The sequence below is a fragment of the Emydura macquarii genome, unplaced genomic scaffold (genome assembly GCF_026122565.2).
Source record: "Emydura macquarii macquarii isolate MOO-44397 ecotype Brisbane River unplaced genomic scaffold, CSIRO-AGI_Emac_v2 contig_2422, whole genome shotgun sequence".
Lineage (NCBI taxonomy): Eukaryota > Metazoa > Chordata > Testudines > Chelidae > Emydura > Emydura macquarii.
Genome location: NW_027132559.1, coordinates 12,165,018 through 12,183,986, shown reverse-complemented (window position 1 = coordinate 12,183,986; position 18,969 = coordinate 12,165,018). Strand labels below are relative to the sequence as shown.

The following is an 18,969-nucleotide window of genomic DNA, read 5'->3' as shown; positions in this document are numbered from 1 at the left end:
TTTCTTTCTCTAATTGCTCATGAAAAATACTCTAAATTAAACTGAAGACAACACTGCTTAATTATTCCATAATTGTCCTCACCCACAGTGCTATAAATGCAAATCATCGTGATAAAAAGAATATTATAAAAAGATAAGAGATATTAAGATAAAAATAAAATTATAGGAAGTAAACTCCACAACCAACTAGGAAAACAATTATATTTAAGAATATCAAATGCTAACATTTGATTGTGCTAAATTTAGGCTTCAACAAGATCCAATCCCTCATGCCTCTCTGTATCTGCAAAGTATGAGCACAAAGGCCCAGATCCTCAAACCTCGCACTGAAATCCTAAGTACTTTTGAAGATTTGGGCTAAAAGTCTCTGAATTGCTTCACAGGCCTGGTGCAGGCAGTGTTCAGAACAGTCACGATTCTAGAGGTGCAGCTTCCCTGTGTGTGGTTGTGCATAGCTTGCTGCAAGGTCAGCAACCACCTCGCTCCTTGGTGTTTTAACTGCCTCGCCCTTGCTTTCACAAATGTCATGCAGAATATGACAGGTAGATATTATGGTACCCATGCTAGGGACTGCATGTCAGCAAGCACCTCCACTTTGCTTTGAGCCTTTCCAATGCATGGTCTTTCGTGCCTATGTAGGATCGGGACTATAGGTGGTTTGTATCTCTGTACCCACAGTCAGGCCTTTCATAGTTGTGGGCCTGCAATTTAACTTCTGCTTCTGGAAGCCAGCAGAACTCAGGCAATTAATCTGTCTCTCCTGGATATTAGTTCAAAAGATAGTACTATAATTGCTGCTAATTCTTTGAACATTTTTGTGAAACAAATGTTTAGTATTAACTAGTAATGGTTGGGCAAATAAGAATTTAATTCCAACTGCTTAGTGTTTCATTGTGACATAACCAGAGTGAAAAGAAGCTAATTTAGAGGCATGAACTATTTGACTCAGAGCCTCCACAGCGAAGAAATATTTTGGACTGGTTTAGTGTGCAGTACACGTTTATGTTATTTGAAGTTCATTTACAGAATGGCACCCGCAAGAAATTGTCACTTGGTGGAGCTAGATTACTCTACAAATCGAATGCACTTTACGAGACGCTTGCTTAAAAGGCCTCAAAGGAGAGTTTATAAATAGTACATAGGAAAAAATACCAGGAATTAGGGGATTTTAGCAAATCCTTTGGGGAATCAGAGTTTTTGCAGCCCTGAGTTTAATTACTCTACCACAGTAGAAGTAAAAGTCTTGTCTGTTGAGGACAAAGGTTATCTAAAGCTAGCTGAGAGAGCTGAAATGTGATTTGAGCAACTTGGGTGCAAAATTATATAGAACAAATTTTACCTATCACATTTTTTTCAGCATTAAAATTGAATTAAGTCCTGATTTTTAAAATTCAGTTGTTACTAAAATGTCCTATATGTGATTTTTTAAAATTTTGTTTTGTGTGCTGAAATGCTTTGTTTTCAGAATTTTTTTTTACCACCCTTCTGCACTTGCTTCTCCAAGTATTTTGTACATAATCCAGAAAGTCCCCCAGTTTATTTCCAGTTTGGGAACACAGAGCCTCCTGGGATAGAAGGAGGCTGGGCGTCCAGACTACAGACAACATCTACGTACCTTCTGGAATCAGCAGTCCTGCCCTCAGAAATATGTTTCTCTCTCTAAATACTTGTTCATTTCCTTTAAAAAGTTAATACTATTACTAGGTCCTTGTCATGGGGCAATTGGCTCTTTAAGGAGAGCCAAAGGCTAGTTTGCCCATGATGACTTTCTGAAGGCTCACTTAGGAGTAATTCGTTGTGCAATATGGCTGGAAATTGTCTGTTTGTAGGGGAGCACCCGCATCCTATTCAAAGGCTGCTGATGCTCAAGGTATGTCTTCACTTACAGCAGCAAATTTGGCGCTGCCAGATCGATTCTCTGGGATTGATTGAGCGGCAGTGGAGACCCGCTCAATCGATGCGGAAGTCTACCAAATAAATCCACTCTCGGAAAAAAGAATAACGCTGCGTTGACAGGAGGGCATTTCTTTTTGACACAGCATAGTGGGGACGCCACGCTATTTAGAATTTAGGAAGTTGACAGGAGATACGCAAGTTACTCTACGTAGTTTGCGTATCTCCTGTCGACTGCCACCGAATTTCATGGTAAGTGTAGACCAGGCCTTAGTCACGGAGAGTGCTGCTGTCAGAAGGAAGGTGCCTTTAAGATGAGGAAGCTCTTGAGAAGAAGGCAACTCGAGAGGGAGAAAGTACCCTGGGAGTGAACAGGTCTAGCCCAAGACCTTATTGGAGACCTTGACCATGTCTACACTGCCAAGTAAAGTCGACTTACTTTAAGTCGACTTTCAGCATCCGCTTTTTAGAAGTCGCAGCAGCGTGTATACACTACGCTGTTTGCGCAGGTCTCCTGCGTTTACACTGAGCACTATTAATTCGAATTGCAAAGCAGTGCAATGTAGGTAGCTATCCCACAGTGCAACTAGCCGTGGTGGCTGTTGGGACGAGTGTCATCGTCCCATGATGCAACGCTGCTTTCCCCTCCTTTCTTCCCCCCCCAAACAAACAGGAAAAATATTTTTGTGCCGGTTTTTTACTCCCCGCGCTCGCCATTGCTGCAGAGACTTGGAGCCAGCTCAACTCTGCACTATTAATGTGAGCATGACAAATACATCGCGGCTTATCATCGAGTATTTTCGAAGTAGAGCAAGAAGCCGAAGTACACACAACAGCGATGCCACCAAGGCTGCTCTGCTACAAGCCATGGAGCAGAACAATTCCTGATTGCTGCAGGCTGTAATGAATCATCTGCATTCTGTGGAGCACCGGTTCTGATGCAGGGAAACAAGCACAGACTGGTGGGACTGCATCGTTATGCAGCTGTGGGATGATGATCAGTGGCTTCAAAACTTTCGTATGCGAAAGGCAACTTTCCTGGAACTGTGCTTGGAGCTGGCCCCATCCTTGAAGCGTGTGAATATTTGCTTGAGACAAACTCTGATGATGGAGAAGAGAGTCACCATTGTTCTGTGGAAGCTGGCAACCCCAGATTGTTACCACTCGGCTGGGAATCAATTCGGAATCAGTATATCTACAGTGGGCACTGCTGTGATTCAAGTATGCAAGGCCATCAATAAACTTCTTCTATGAAGGATAGTGACTTTGGGAAATGTGCAGGACATAATGGAGGGGTTTGCAACGATTGGGTTCCCAAACTGTGGGGGGGCCATTGATGGGACGCACATCCCTATTGTAGCGCCTACCCACCTAGCGACCGAGTACATAAACCGCAAGGGGTACTTTTCCATGGTCCTGAAGGGGCTTGTGGATCATAGGGGTCGTTTCACCAACATCTGTGTGGGGTGGTCTGGAAAGGTGCATGACACGTGCATATTTCGGAATTCGGGGATGTTCTCTAACAGGCAGGCGGGCACTTTTTTCCCAGACCAAAAAAATTCAAATTGGGGGTGTGGAAATGCCAATAGTGATCCTGGGGGATCCTGCTTACCCCTTGCTCCGTTGGCTAATGAAGCTGTACACCGGTCACCTTGACAGTGACAAGGAGTGTTTTAATAAGAGGTTAAGCAGTTGCAGAATGGTTGTAGAATGTGCCTTTGGGCATTTAAAGGGCAGATGGAGGAGTCTCCTCACTAGGCTGGACATGATTGAGAAGAACCTCCCTTCTGTGATATCTGCTTTCTGTGTTCTTCATAATGTGTGTGAAGTGAAGGGTGAGAGGTTCCCCCAGGGTTGGGCTGTGGAGGTAGAAAAACTGGCCGCCAATTAAGAGCAGCCAGATGCCAGCAGTACACTGAGAGCTAACCGCAGAGTGCTTTGCATTAGGGAAGCTTTGAAAACCAGGTTCTGCAATGAGATGCAGGAGTGATTTCTGTTCCTGTATGTTGTTTGCCTTTGGTGAACCCACTTCCCGCCGCCCCCATCAATATCTGTACCCGCCAAATCCCTCCAGAACAAGATATGATTTAATAAAGAAACATGTTGAAATGATGCTTAACTTTATTTATGAACATTCAAGTCATGGGGGAAGAGGGGGGAGTGTTCATTCAGTGTCTCAAGGGGTAGGGTGGTACCTTGCTGGCCAGCTGACAGCGTGGCCGCCGCTGCTTTCTGCTCACCTCCACCGGAGCACGTACTGCAGCCGGGCCAGTCTCCTCAGAGACCGGCTGGGTGCCGGGGAGGGGGGGGCATCAAATTCCTCGGTTAAGGAGTATTATGGAGGGGCTGTAGCATGACTTTGTCCTTTCTCTGCTCCTCCTGAAACTCCACAAGCCAGAGCATGTCTGCCTGGTCCTGCATGATTCGCAGTATCTCCTGTGGTACTGTGATCATGCTCCATCATTCTCTGAGAGTCTCCCTGTCCATGTCCATATTCTGGGACAAGGTCAGCCGCCACGCTCCTTGCTCTGTCTCTGCGGCCGCTGAGGCGTTCATGAGCTCACCAAACATGTCATCTCTTGTTTTGTTTTCCTCTTTTTAATCTGCGATAGTCTTTCCGCAGCATTTCTTGAGGGTGGGGCCAAGGCCGAGGTGTCTACAGAATGAAAAAAAAATAAATAACAAGGTAGCCACTGTTAGCAGAGTGAAGAAAATGATACAACTGCAACAATTTAGACAATAATCCCCATGCAGTGCACAGGGCAAACACAGAGCCTCATTCCTGACGTCCCAGAAGGGTCTGCTCGCTGTGCCCATACAGAGGGGATCTGAGGACAGCATGGTGGTGGTGGTGGGGGGGGGGTCTCTGTTGGTATTTTAAACAGTTACAGAGAGGAACTGCAGAGAGCGGGGGGGTGGGGAGAAGTTTCTGCTTAAAACAAAGATTTGCTGGACGCAGCGGGGTACCAGCACTGTTCCGCCGTGATGCAGGCTCCCTTGATGGCAGCAAAGTATCCTACTGTGGAGGGAGGAACAAGGCAGCCCTCTCCTGAAAACATTTGCGAAGGATAACAGATTACATACATGAAAGTTTCTGTGAGATATCAACTGATGATAAACATAGCATTTCTCATCACATAAATAAACTGTTCCCTGGGTAACCTCCCAGTACAGTCACTGAAACACCTGAAATCCCCTTCATGCCTCCCCCCCCCATCCAATGTAAAAGGACAGAACTTCTAAGAAGAAAAAAAACCTCACCAGATGTGCCTTCCACAGGATCATTAGTGCTGTCCTGTGTGTTGCTGGACTGCTCTGGGGTCAGGAATATGTCCTGACTTTCAGGGAGAATGGACACCCCGCTCTCCTGCACCCTGCTCTCCTCAGCCTCCTCTTCCTTGTCCACGGAATCCTCATCATTGTCCATGGACTGTGGCCTAGTGGAGGTATCGATGCTGCGAGGAGGCACTGTGGTGGGATCGCCAAAGAGAATTGCATGCACCTCATCATAGAAGCAGCATGTTTTGGGCGAGGGGCCAGAATGGCTGTTAGCTTCCCTGGCTTTCTGATATGACTGACGCGGCTCCTTGATCTTCACTTGGCACTGCTGCACGTCCTTCTTGTGTCCCTTCTCCAGCATGCCCTGGGATATCTTCCCATAAATGTCCAGATTCCTTTCGTTGGCTCTGAGCTGAGCCAGAACGGACTCCTCACCCCATAGCCCGATGAGATCTAAGACCTCTGGTCGACTCCATGCTGGTGCACATTTGGGCTTTGCAGTAGCCATGTGGAGAACAGTAACAAAGCTCTCTCCACACTGGCAGCAAGCACAGGAAATGAAAATTCAATTCTTCCCGGGGCTTGAGTGGAGGGGACTTTTCCTGCTAGCGTGACCACAGAGCAGCACAGCGTGACTGTCCAGAGCGGTCAAAACCCGGCATTGTGGGATACCTCCCAAAGGCCAATAAATTCGATTTAAGTGAAGTTGTGTCTACACTGACACTAAATCGAATTAACACATTCGATTCAGGTGCTACACCACTTGCAGAGGTGGTCTTATTGAGTCGATTTTTGAGGCGATTTAATTCGAATTAACAGTGGTGCCAGTGTAGACACAGGTGTATGTAGGTCAACATAAGTGACTTTACGTCGACCTACATCACCAGTGTAGACCAGGCTCTTATTTCTAGTTGGCATTTCTCTCACTTCAGCTACCAGCCACAGGATTTTGTTATCCCTATGTCTACTAGATTGAAGACCTCTCTACTTCCTTTTACTCTTTCTCCCCTGCAGAGGAGAAAGCCCTTTGAGGATTTGATCCTATCCTCCCTGCTCATGTTAAGCAGTGCTTTATTCCCTGACTGGTTTCTTGGGTAATAACTACTCAACATGAGTAAGGGGAGAAGAATCTGACCCTGTGTCTGGGAAACAGAACCCCTTCTCCATGCCAGTGTTGCCAACCTCCATATATGCGGAGGGGGGCGTGAGGGTAAGCAGAAAGAAAGAGATCCAACATGACACTTTTTAATCCTTTCTAATTTTTTTTGAAAGATCAAAACCATTTTCCTGCTTCCTTCTGTAGTCTGGTTTTTAATTCTTTTCTATTTTTATAACTTTGCCCATTCCCACTTTCTCCCACCCCTCTCTGTCTACTGTTACTTGAACAGCTGTGACTGGGTATGGTGTCTATGGAACTAAGTTCTTGTCTTCTGGAGGGCTTTAAAAGTGAGAGGCTTTAATTTATTCTGGCTCTCCAAAGAAGGCTTGCATTGTCATTGGAATATTAATGCTTGTTTGTTCTGTCTCCTTCACTCTGTTCAACTTGAATTGGAGATTTATGGATAAAATCTTTGATTTAATATAATTTAACTGGTGTGCCTACCTTCCTTCATTCTACATAAGCCATCTGATTTCTCATGCTTTTAAATCTATTCAATTTATTACCCTCCTCCTTCATACTACCCTCCACATGATTTTGTATCATCAGCAAATGTCACCTCTTACTGCACACATCTTCATCCAGGTTAAAAGGTAGAGACAGTCAATCAGTCAGTAAATCCCTACTCTCTGCGTATGCAGTTAGCACCAGCTGTAGCTCAATTAAACTCAACACTTGAATAGTTCACAAGAGAACACATACACATACGCACAAATTAATCAAACACTTCCATTTCCAGTGTCGAAAAGTATTCCCAGAATTTAAAACAGTATAGCATGTGACGAGTATGGTGGTTCTCTGAAGTGGCATTGGGAGGTTGAAGTGATAACTTAATAGTCAGAACATAATTTTTATATTAAGGGTTTATCTACACTTAAAATGTTACAACAGCACAGCTGTGTCACTGTAGCGCTTCAGTGTATATGCTACCTATCCTGAGGGGAGGGGTTCTCCCATGAGTGTAGGTAATCCACCTCCCCACGAGGCAGTAACTAGGTCTATGTCTACACTGCTGCATTAATTCGACTTTGTTTAATTCGACTTTCAGCAGCCGATTTTTAGAAATCGCAGCAGAGCGTACACACTATGCTGTTTGTGCTGGTCTCTTGCATTCACACTGGCCAGCCTTAATTTGAATTAGAAAGCAGTGCAATGTGGGTAGCTATCCCACAGTGTAGCTAGCCATGGTGGCTGTTGGGATGAGTATCTTTGTCCCAGGACGCAACGTTGCTTCTCCTCCCCTTCCCCCCCCAAACAAACAGGAAAAGGATTTTTGCGCCGGTTTTTTTACTCTCCGCGATCGCCATTGCTGCAGAGACTTGGAGCCAGCTCAACTTTGCACTATTTTGTGAGCATGACAAGTACATCGTGGCTTATCATGGAGTACTTTAGAAATAGAGCAAGAAGGCAAAGCAGATACTACACCTATGCCACCGAGGCTGCCCTGCTACAAGATATCAAGCAGAACAATTCCCGATTGCTGCAGGCTGTAAAGTGTCATCTGCAGTCCCTGGAGCACAGTTTCTGGTGCAGGGAAACAAGCACAGACTGGTGGGACCGCATCGTTATGCAACTGTGTGATGATGATCAGTGGCTGCAAAACTTTTATATGTGAAAGGCAACTTTCCTGGAACTGTGCTCGGAGCTGGCACCATCCCTAAAATGCGTGAACACTCGCTTGAGACAAACTATGACAGTGGAGAACAGATTCGCCATCGCTCTCTGGAAGCTGGCAACCCCCGATTGTTACTGCTCACTTGACAATCAATTTGGAGTCAGTAAATCTACAGTGGGCATAGCCATGAATCAAGTGTGCAGTGCCATCAATAGACTTCTGCTACAAAGGGTAGTGACTTTGGGAAATGTGCAGGACATAGTGGAGGAGTTTGCCACGATGGGCTTCCCAAACTGGGGGGGCGCCATTGATGGGATGCACATTCCCATCTTAGCGCCTGCACATCTGGTGATGAGTACATAAACCGCAAGGGGTACTTTTCCATGGTCCTGCAGGGGCTTGTGGATCACAGGGGTCATTTCACAGACATTAATGTGGGGTGGTCTGGAAGGTACATGACACGCATGTATTTTGTAACTTGGGGCTGTTCTCTAAGATGCAGGTGGGCACTTTCTTCCCTGACCAAAAAATTCACATCTGGGGTGTGGAAATGCCCATAGTGATCCTGGGGGATCCTGCTTACCCCTTGCTCCCTTGACTAATGAAGCCGTACACTGGTCACCTTGACAGTGACAAGGAGTGTTTTAATAAGAAGTTAAGCAGTTGCAGAATGGTTGTAGAATGTGCCTTTGGGCATCTAAAGGGCAGATGGAGGAGTCTCCTCACTAGGCTGGACATAACTGAGAAGAACCTCCCTTTTGTGATATCTGCTTTCTGTGTTCTTCATAATGTATGTGAAGCGAAGGGTGAGAGGTTCCCCCAGGGTTGGGCTGTGGAGGCAGAAAGACTGGCCGTCAATTAAGAGCAGCCAGATGCCAGCAGTACGCTGAGAGCTAATCGTGGAGTGCTTTGCATTAGGGAAGCTTTGAAAACCAGGTTCTGCAATGAGATGCAGGAGTGATTTCTGTTCCTGTATGTTGTTTGCCTTTGATGATCCCCCCCACACCGCATCCCCCTTCGATATCTGTGCCCGACAAATCCCTCCTGAACAAGATATAATTTAATAAAGAAACGTTTGGGAATGATACAAAACTTTATTTGTTAACATTGAAGTCATGGGGGAAAGACGCGGGGGGAGGGTTCATTCACTGTCTCCAGGGGTAGGGTGGTAGCTTGCTGGCCATCAGTCAGTGTGGCTGCCACAGCTTTCTGCTCACCTCCACTGGGGTGGAGGAGAGCACCTACTGCATCCTGGCCAATCTCCTCTGAGACCTCTTGGGTCTGGGGAGGGGGAGGGCAGCATAGCCCTCGGTTGAGGAGCATTATGGAGGGACTGCAGCGGGACTCTGTCCTGCCGCCGCTCCTCATGAAGGTCCACAAGATGCTGGAGCATGTCTGCCTGATTCCGCAGGAGTCGCAGCATCTCCTGTGTGGTGCTATGATCATGGTCCTGCATTAGTCCCATGTTATGGGACAAGGTCAGCCACCTCGCTCTTTGTTTTGTCTCTGCGGCTGCTGAGGCGTTCACGATCTCCGCAAACATGTCATCTCTGCTTTTTTTTCCCCTTTGTCTAATCTGAGACAGTCTGTCCGCAGCACTTCTTAAGGGTCGGTCCACTGCTGAGGTGTCTACAGAATGAAAGAAAAATAACAAGGTAGCCACAGCTAGCATAGTGAAGAAAATGATACAAATGTAACTGTTTAGATAATGATCCCATGATACAATGTAGCAAAGGATTCCCTCTCTGTTTGTATTTTAAACCCTTACAGAGAGGAACTGCGGACGGACGGCGTGGCGGTGGTGGGGGAATCTCTGCTTGTATTTCAAACCCTTACAGAAAGGAACTGTGGATGGTGTGGTGTGGGGAGGGGGGGGACTATGCTTAAAACACATGAAGCCATGATGCTGGCTATCTTGATAGCAGAGAAGAATCCTACCATGGAGGGAAGAACAAGGCAGCCCTCCCCTGAAAAGTTTTTCGAGGGATAAGAGATTACATACAATAAATTTTCCATGTGATATCAACTGAGGATAAACATAACATTTCTCATCACATAAAAAAACTGATCCCTGGGTAACCACCCAGTACAGTCAACGAAACGCCTGAGATCCCCTTCGTGTTTCCCCCCACCCCTGCACCAAATGTACAAGGACGGAAATGCTAATAAGCAAGAAAACTCACCAGATGTGCCTTCCCCGGGATCATTTATGCTGTCCTGTGTGCCGGTGGACTGCTCGGGGGTCAGGAATAAATCCTGACTTTCTGGGAGAACGGACACCCCGCTCTCCTGCACCCTGCTCTCCACAGCTTCCTCCTCCTCATCCAAGGAGTCCCCCATTGATCATGGACTGTGAACTAGCGGAGGTATCGATGCTGTGGGGAGGCACCATGGTGGGATTGCCACCAAGAATTGCATGCAGCTCCTCATAGAACCTGAATGTTTTGGGAGAGGAGCCAGAGTGGCTGTTAGCTTCCCTGGCTTTCTGATAGGACTGGTGCAGCTCCTTGATCTTCACTTGGCACTTCTGAGCGTCCATCTAGTGTCCCTTCTCCAGCATGCCCTGTGATATCTTCCCATAAATGTCCAGATTCCTTTCGCTGGCTCTGAGCTGAGCCAGAACGGACTCCTCTCCCCACAGCCCAATGAGGTCTAAGACCTCTGGTCGACTCCATGCTGGAGCATGTTTGGGCTTTGCAGTGGCCATGTGGAGAACAGTGGCAAAGCTTTCTCCATGCTGGCTGCACAGGAAATGAAAATTCAAATCTTCTCGGGGCTTGAGGGGAGGGAACTTTTCCTGCTAGCATGACCACTGAGCAGCACAGTGTGACTGTCCAGAATGGTCAAAACGGGGCATTGTGGATACATTCCGGAGGTCAATTAATTTGAATTAAGTTCCTTTGCGTCTACACTGACACTAAGTCGACTTAACAAATTCGAATTAGGAGCTACGCCACTTGCAGAGGTTGTCTTATTAAGTCGATTTTACAGGCACCTTAATTCGAATTAACAGTGGAGCCAGTGTATACGTGGGTGTAATTAAATTGAATTAAGGGAGTTTAAGTCGACCTAAGTTGCCAGTGTAGACCAGGCCTAGGTCAATGGAAGAATACTTTTGTTGACCTAGCGTTGTGTACACGGGGACTTAGGCTAACCTAACAACAGTACTCTGCGGTGTGGATTTTTCACACCCCTGACTGCTATAGTTAACAAACCTAATTTTCTAGTTTAGTCCCAGGCTTTATACCTAAATTATGGTGCCTGTGTTCAAATTTGACACTCTAATTAGCTTCTACATTAGGAACCTAATACAGGTATTTTAATGGCTGAATACTGATTTGGACAGCCTAAGTTAAGCCACGCCCCAGACTAGACATTCAGAACTGGATGCCATGTGTACATATTTTGAAAAAGTCAATTCATGTTTTTAATGTTTCATGTTTTACCTTCTCCCATTCTCCAGAAATAGCACCTGAGGCAGCATCCAGGGAGCGGGCCCTTGTAGAAATCCCTATAGTATTTGCCCGTTTGATAGGTTTTAAAAAATCAACTTTAAAACCACTTAAAAGAAAATTGTATCCATGCTCTTGAATGGTTTAAGAAGCCTACAGTGTTTACTTCCTGTTTAAATGTATAGGTTTTTAGAATAATGTCTACGGAACCGTACTGGTTTAGGTCTCACTTTGGGAAAGCACTTAAGCACATACTTTAAGTTAATTATGTGTAAAGTGCTGTCCTATAAGAGATGCTCTCCTCACTCAGGGCCTCAATCCCTTCTAAATCCTACAGGACTCTCACAGTGGAAGGGGTGGCGGGAAGCATAGTATTGTGATAGTCTTCACTCAGGCTCTAGCCCTGGGGGGAAAGATCTGTAGACAAAATGGAAAAATCCTCACCTCTGAGTTTGATATGGTTGTATGATGATACTATGGACCCCAGGGTCTAGAGTCACTTTGAATTTGTACCAGAGTAACTGAGAATAGACCAAGGGCATGTCTACACTGCTGCAGTGGCAGGCATCAATGCAGCGGCATCTACACAGACCTGCTCAGTTGATGGGAGACCACTCTCCCATCAACTGAATTAGTCCACCTCCCCGAAAGGTGGAAGGTAGCGTCGATGGGAGATACTCTCTCGTTGACGTAGTGTCGTGAAGACGCCACACTGCGTAGCCATAAATACGTTGACGTGAGATACGCTAGTTACGTTATGTAACTAGCGTATCTCACGTCAGCCCACCGTGGCAGTGTAGACCAGGCTTGTGTTTCTGTAGGAGTGCATTCAAGCAGGTTCAATGGGAGTTATTGGTAAAGAGCTTGAGTGAAGAGTGTGTTGTCCTCTGGTTCCATCTCTGAATAATTTAGTCCACTTTTGCTACCTCTATAATTTTGTCTACTAGTTTCCATCCCACCCCACCCTTTGAATGATTTCACACTAGCCTTCTAATGCTGGTTGGTGGGGGGAAGAAATCACAACTTTTTAAAATTTTTTTATCCCAGACTTGAAATTTTGAAAAACTTCAATCAAATCTAAAGTTGGACTTTAAAAAAGGGTGGGGGAAGGGGGACTTTCATCAATTTTTTCCCTGATCTTTAATTTAGACATTTTGCAATTCAAAAGACTTTAAGGAGCTCTAATTGATACCAACAGAAAGAGCAGCAGCACTAGTATGGATAGCATGCCAACAACTGCCATCTTTTTTTACCACCATGTTGTTAAACCTGTTTTGAACAGGTTTTAGATAAGACTCTGCTTAAAATACTGGCATCCTGCTGTAGCCCCGTCTCCAGCGGTACACCTACACTACATTATAGAACCCATGGCAATGAGGCTCAGAGCCCGGGTCTGCAGACTTGGGTTCGTGTTAGGCCACTAAAAATAGCAGTGTAGACATTGTGGTTCGGGCTGGAGCTTGGGCTCTGAAACCTAACCCCCTCTCTGGGCTTCAGAGCCTGTGATGATAGGCCCTATGAGAAATAGAGAATCTTGACGCAAAGTCAGTGGGAATCTTTGTATTGACTTCAATGGGCTTTGAATCAGGTCCTAATAGAGAAGGATTTGAAAGCCATGACTTAAGTGTTTTGAGATCCAATCCTTCGCCATTCCGTGAATGAAAAAAAGTTTGCTATATAACAACATTTTAAACCGTTCAGTTCTCGTCTACTATTTTAAAACCCACTATTTCACCAGTATCTTGGTCTATACTTTGCTTCTTAACTACAACGGAGAACTTGCAAATAGAAGCATTACAACATCACAGATACTGGAACTAAGTTTGTGGTCACCAGTACATTAGTACTCTCAGGCACTCCTGTTTATACACTTGAATGTTAAAGTCCTAAAAAGCTATAGGCTGATTAATCTATGATTTAGGATATGAAAACTTTACCATCCTGTAGGGTAAGATATAAATAAAATCTGGACACAAAAGTTGACTCCAACTCTGATACTTTAAAGAGACATATTAGTCATTTTTATTCAATGTAACTCTAAATAGAGGCACTGAAAACATTGCCATAGGCTACTTCCCTCCTTCAGGGTGGCAGGGAAATAACTTCTGAGTATTCTCAGAAGTGTTCAACAAAGCATAAATTATAGTGAGGATGGGAAGAGAAGAAAAGCTCAGATGCCTCTGAATAACTGAATATTTCCCCAGGGTATAAAATTAATGACTTTAATTAGATTATAATTGCTCATGGAAGCATATTCTTGCACAAGATGAAAATACCTGACGTTGCATTCATGGCTAAGCTATTGTATCAGCAGCACAAGAAGGCTTAATGTAAACTTCACTTAAATACAAGTTCCTCATGAAATGTAAGATATCTAAGCCCACAGAATATAATCATTCTCAGGCATATACACATATGTTAGTGTGACTGTAGCAGTGCTTTAGTATTTAGAGATTGTGGGGTGAAGTGCAGCCTTGGCACTGTACAACTGGATTCATCAGAAGGCTAACTGGTACACTTGCCATGGCAGGGGCCTGAGGCATTGTTCTCACTTCAGTCTGTCCTGTTCTCTAAACTGTGGCACACAACAGTTTCGTGTCCTGAGGACTGAAATGCTTTGGTCTACTTAAAATCAGTGGACTCAATATAGGGGTATCTGGGTGAAACTTAGTAGCCTGTGGTATACAACAAGTCAGACTAGATGCTCCACTGATCAGTTCTGCTTGTGAACTCTATAAAACTATGAGACAGCATCTCAAGAGCAGTACCCCCATGCATCCACCACAGGATCGTTAGAATGTATTACGAGGTGCTCCTTCCCCACTAGTCCAGGACTTCAAAATCCAAATGCAGAGCTACTCATTGCATTTCAGCTAAACCACAGAGCAAACTACTACTAAATCCTGTCCTTGAGCACACAATCTGAGCAGCTGGGCAGTTCACTAGGTGCTGGGGGAGAAGAATCCCCATCCCATACTGAGGACAGAGAGCATTAATGTAGCCATCTCACCCCTGCTACTCCAGCTCCAGGGCTGTGCCACATTTTCCTTGCCATTCCTCCTCCAGAAAAAAGAAATGGTTGGTGGATCCATGTAGGAGTAAAGTGACCAGACCCACATCTGGTCCATACCCTATTCCCATAGCATTCAGAGAGCTTCCTTGGCTCCATGGTGCACAGAGAGTGTGAAATTCCACCACTGTTCCCTAAGACCCATCTTTCCCTTTGTTTCCCTGTGCTTTAGTACCACATCAATTTCGCTGTGCCTGTGGACTTCTGCACCTGCAGGAAGATGGAGGGGAGAGAGAAGATTTTTCCACTTAATGAATACACGGCATTTCTATTTGCCGATGTTTGAAAGGAAATAAACACTACTTGTTTTCCCACATCTGATTTTTTTTAAATGACACAAATATCCAAGCATGAATTATGTCTTCTTTATTTGGTTACATTTGGCTTGAAAAATCTTATTGTTCCCAGATTCCCCATAACATATCATATCAAGTAAAAAAAAGTGGGTTAAATTTTTTTTTTGTAAAGATAATTTTTTTTGATGTCAGTTGAAATAGTGAAGGAATGTGCTTTAAAAACAAGGATTTCTTAATTTACTGACTAAAATTAGTAGTGGCAATTTGTAATTGTAGAAGCACTGAGAATGGGTCTTTTTAAATTCAGGAACAAACTTCTTTTATGTGGTCAAAGCTCTATTAAGACAGAAAGCACACAAGCATCTTTTGACAATACAGTTTACATTCAAAATGACTGGACTGGAGTAAGTAAATATTTATGAGTCCAGCATGAGCCAGCAGCAATTTTCTGCGGAGAAAACATTTCAAGAGAGATCATAAATTTTGGTAGTAACTATATTGTATATGGACACAGTTCATACTGAGAACCAACCATACCATGACCAGTTACAAACTCATTTGGGAGTTGTTAGATAGATTAAAATCTTGGGGGTGTTCCGGTTGAAGCTGATAAGGTGAATAGGGTTGTGTGCAAAGATTATTGACCAATGATTGCATTGTAAGTTTGGTGTTGCAAAACCACTTGATATGTTTCCTGGGGCTGAAAATATAAAACTCTGGCAAACAAAGGAGACCAGCAGATGTTAGTTCACAACTGGTGACTTTGATCCTACCACACTTATTCAACAATTACTGTCCCATTAAGAATTACTAAAATTTTACCATCAGACAACAGCTTGTTCCTTTAAAAGTGCCATGATGAAAACTTGGTGAGATCATTAGTTTTCATATCATCGCTTCCCAGATTAGATTTAGAGGCATTGACCATCGTCTCACGAATAGATTTGAATATTTTCAATTCAGACAAACACTGCTACAATTAATTTACTTCTACAAATCTTTAACCCAGCTCCTAAAACAAAGTGTTCCAAGCCACCATAAGAACATCAGTTAGTCTTAATGAGAACATTATTGACTCCCAACACACAGAGGAGTATGTAATACTTTACTTTTGAATTGGGAAGCAATAGTTTTCTAGGGAGAATGTTGAAAGCAGGCCAGATAATATAAATTGATAGGGCAAATCCTAAAGACCTTATTTCATGTTTTGAAGACTTTACTCATTTTGGCCCTAGATTAAACAATCCATTTTGGCCTTAGAACTCATAATCTGTTTTTAGATGAATCATCTCAGCAAATAAGAAAAGAAATGATAAAAGATTCTTCAATGACCTGTACCTCATGTAGCCTTTTACTTCTCCTCCCCTTATAGTCTTGTCATCTGCCTTCCTCATTTACCCTATCCTCCCTGCTTCTTTTCATCCTTCTTACCTTACCTTCATCTTCTTTTACCCACCTGCCTTTCACATCCTTTCTCTGAGTGTTCCTCTTCACCTGCCTTCCTTTTTTTCTACTCCCTTGCTCATGCTAACTCTTCCTCACCTGCCATTTTCCCTTGACCTCACCTCAGCACCCTTTAAATACAGTGTAACTAACAAGACATTCGCTTGTATGATATAGCTGTTTCCGCTTCCCCTTGTCTGTTTTTGTGTCTTTTAGATTGTAAGATCTTTGAGGCAGGGATTGTCTCTTCATATGTGTTTGTTCAGGGCTCAGCACCAATGAGACCTCCAGTGCTGACTGGGGCATTTTGGACTAGCATAGGATAAATTATCAATTAATAATAACAATCATAATATTAGTCTGGCCACATGACACACACTCTACATTTTATGCTACAGAGTAAATTAAATACCACAAACTACAATACATTGATATTTACACTTAATGAGGAAAACAGGAATAAAAATGACTGCGTTCAAAGTGGCAGAGTTGAAACTGTAGGAAAATCATAACTTCTGCAATATCCTGATTTCTGAGTGCTTTCTTTCTCATCTTGAATGTTGCATTAATGTAGCTATTGTGTTTAATTTTCATGGTTTGCTTAGGAAAAAACACTGCTAAATTGTAGTGCAACTTTACCTGAATAATCCTAAATTGAAGTGGATTTCACTGAGGAGCCATTAATTGATTAAACCTAAATGCAGGAGGCATTAACATGGCTGTTTATCTTAGCGAATCTTTAAACAAATATGTGTTCATAGGTTGACAATTACAGAACCAATGTTCATTAGCCATGAATAATTTTTCCTTCCTCAATGATGATCTATGAAAGAACCTGTCTTGGAGGGTGTACAATTAGCCATCTTTGATAGTTGCATGCTTCAAAATTTCAGTCAGGACATTTTTCATGCTAGCTTCACTCAAATGGCTGAACTAAGTTTACTCATGTTTTCCAAAATAATTCAACCTTGGGCTGAGAACAAGCATGGAAAATTTTCAGCCTGATGGAATTTGTCTGAGAAATTTATGAGCAACTGAAAAAGGGGAGGGTTGAATGCAAGTTGGAATTCCTCTTTAACGATAGTAGTCACTACCAGCTGGATCCCAAAGCAGTTTGAACTACATGCTCAAGTGAACAATAATGGAGGATTCTAGTAAAAAATTAATAGTCTGTCAAGTACTATTTATGGATGATGAACTGTAATTGCAGAGGAAGGCCAAATGCTAACAGTAAAATGTAGTCTAACAAAGAAGATTTATACCATGGTTATTTGGATGGTTATTCAGCTATCTTCTCCAAACTAAAAAACAAACAAATCAAACAATAGACCCCCTTCCCACGCACACAGGTGAAAACATTGGGTATAACAAAGCAGCTAAACTCAATACCTTTCTAGCACACTGCAAATGACAGATGAATTACAGTCAAATGATATAATCCTATGACTCATTTCTGAACAGAATTCAGTCATGCAGTTGCCCCTTGAAATAGCACACTAGAAAATACATGCTCCAGCATCTTTCTTTCTGTTAAAAATAATTTCTTGCTATAAAGGTAGATGCATATAAGAGTTTTAAACCACCTCTTACTTTCTACCCATAACATGGCATCAAATGGGGCTGAGCACTAAATTGATGGCCTTTCTGATGGATGTATGCAGGTCCAATTTCATGTTTTGGATGCTTTATAGAATGCAGTGTCTGTTTTAGCCTACTCAGAAGACATAAAGGGTGTATGCTTAGCAGAAAAAGCCAATTCTAGCCTATGTCCTGAAGAAGTTGTGCTGACATGGAAGGTAGACACAAAGAACCATATTGTGATGGTAGGGGCAGGGTGGACCTTGTGATGCAGTTTTCACATTACACAAAGACAGGTTAAAAAGATCCAGTTAACCTTATAGGCTGCACCTGGAGGAGAGCAAGGCTGGATAAAGCCTAACTGAAGATGAAGCCTAGCTGGGCAGGTGTAGGTTGGGCTTGTATAAAGTCAGGAAGATGCATGTATAAGGGGGCTATAGTGAGGAGTTCTGCAGCCATTCTCTTGAGAAAAATAGGTTTGACTAGGGACAAGGCACTGCTGAAGAGTTGTACTGACAAGTCTAGCAAGAGGGTGGGTAGGGGGGATAGCTCTAGAGAGTAGAAGAAACTTATGCTTGTCAACCCACAGGTGGACTAGGAGCTAGAGAAATGAAGTAAAAAGCCTAGGGAAACTGCAATAGGGCCTGAGAAAGAGTGGACTGTGGTTGCTTGGCATAGAGTCCCTGATTTGGAATTTAGGGGCACTTGACCTTGCTTATTACTTCTGCAGCTACTGGGAAAGTGGTAGTGGACCTGGATTTGAACTGAAGATGCCTGACATGGCATGCGAGCAGCCTGTCCAATGGAAACTTAAATAGGTCACGGTTTAGTCCTTCCCTTCAGGGCTATCTAGATGATCAAGTCCCAAAGAGGGAGCACCCTGAGTCCCAGAGAGAAAGACACTGTGGTGTGAACAACTGATGGAAAGGGGTGACAACTGGATGAGAGCTGATCTCTGGGTGCTAGGAGGTGCCCCAGAGGTGAGTGTACCCTGTTACATATCTGTGTATGGATGCTTAGGTTTCCATATGGTCAGGTTCTGACTTGATCTATTGACTGGCTAGCATGTCAATCCCCTACCTCTGTGATGCTCCAAAATCTACCCCACTGAAATTACTGTTTCTTTGAAGCTCTCCAAGTTCTGCTTCACTAAGTTATCTGAGCACTCTTACCCCTTCCTGAGT

General features: G+C 43.8%; 1 long non-coding RNA gene across 1 annotated transcript in view; it reads left to right on the top strand.

The window, feature by feature from the left end:
- Positions 1-18,237: 18,237 nt before the first annotated feature.
- The window catches only part of LOC137162063 (uncharacterized), a 72,002-nt gene continuing 71,270 nt past the window's right edge, over positions 18,238-18,969 (top strand). Inside the window, exon 1 of the long non-coding RNA XR_010922264.1 lies at positions 18,238-18,765. This is a non-coding gene — a long non-coding RNA (uncharacterized lncRNA). The remainder of the gene's footprint in view (positions 18,766-18,969) is intronic.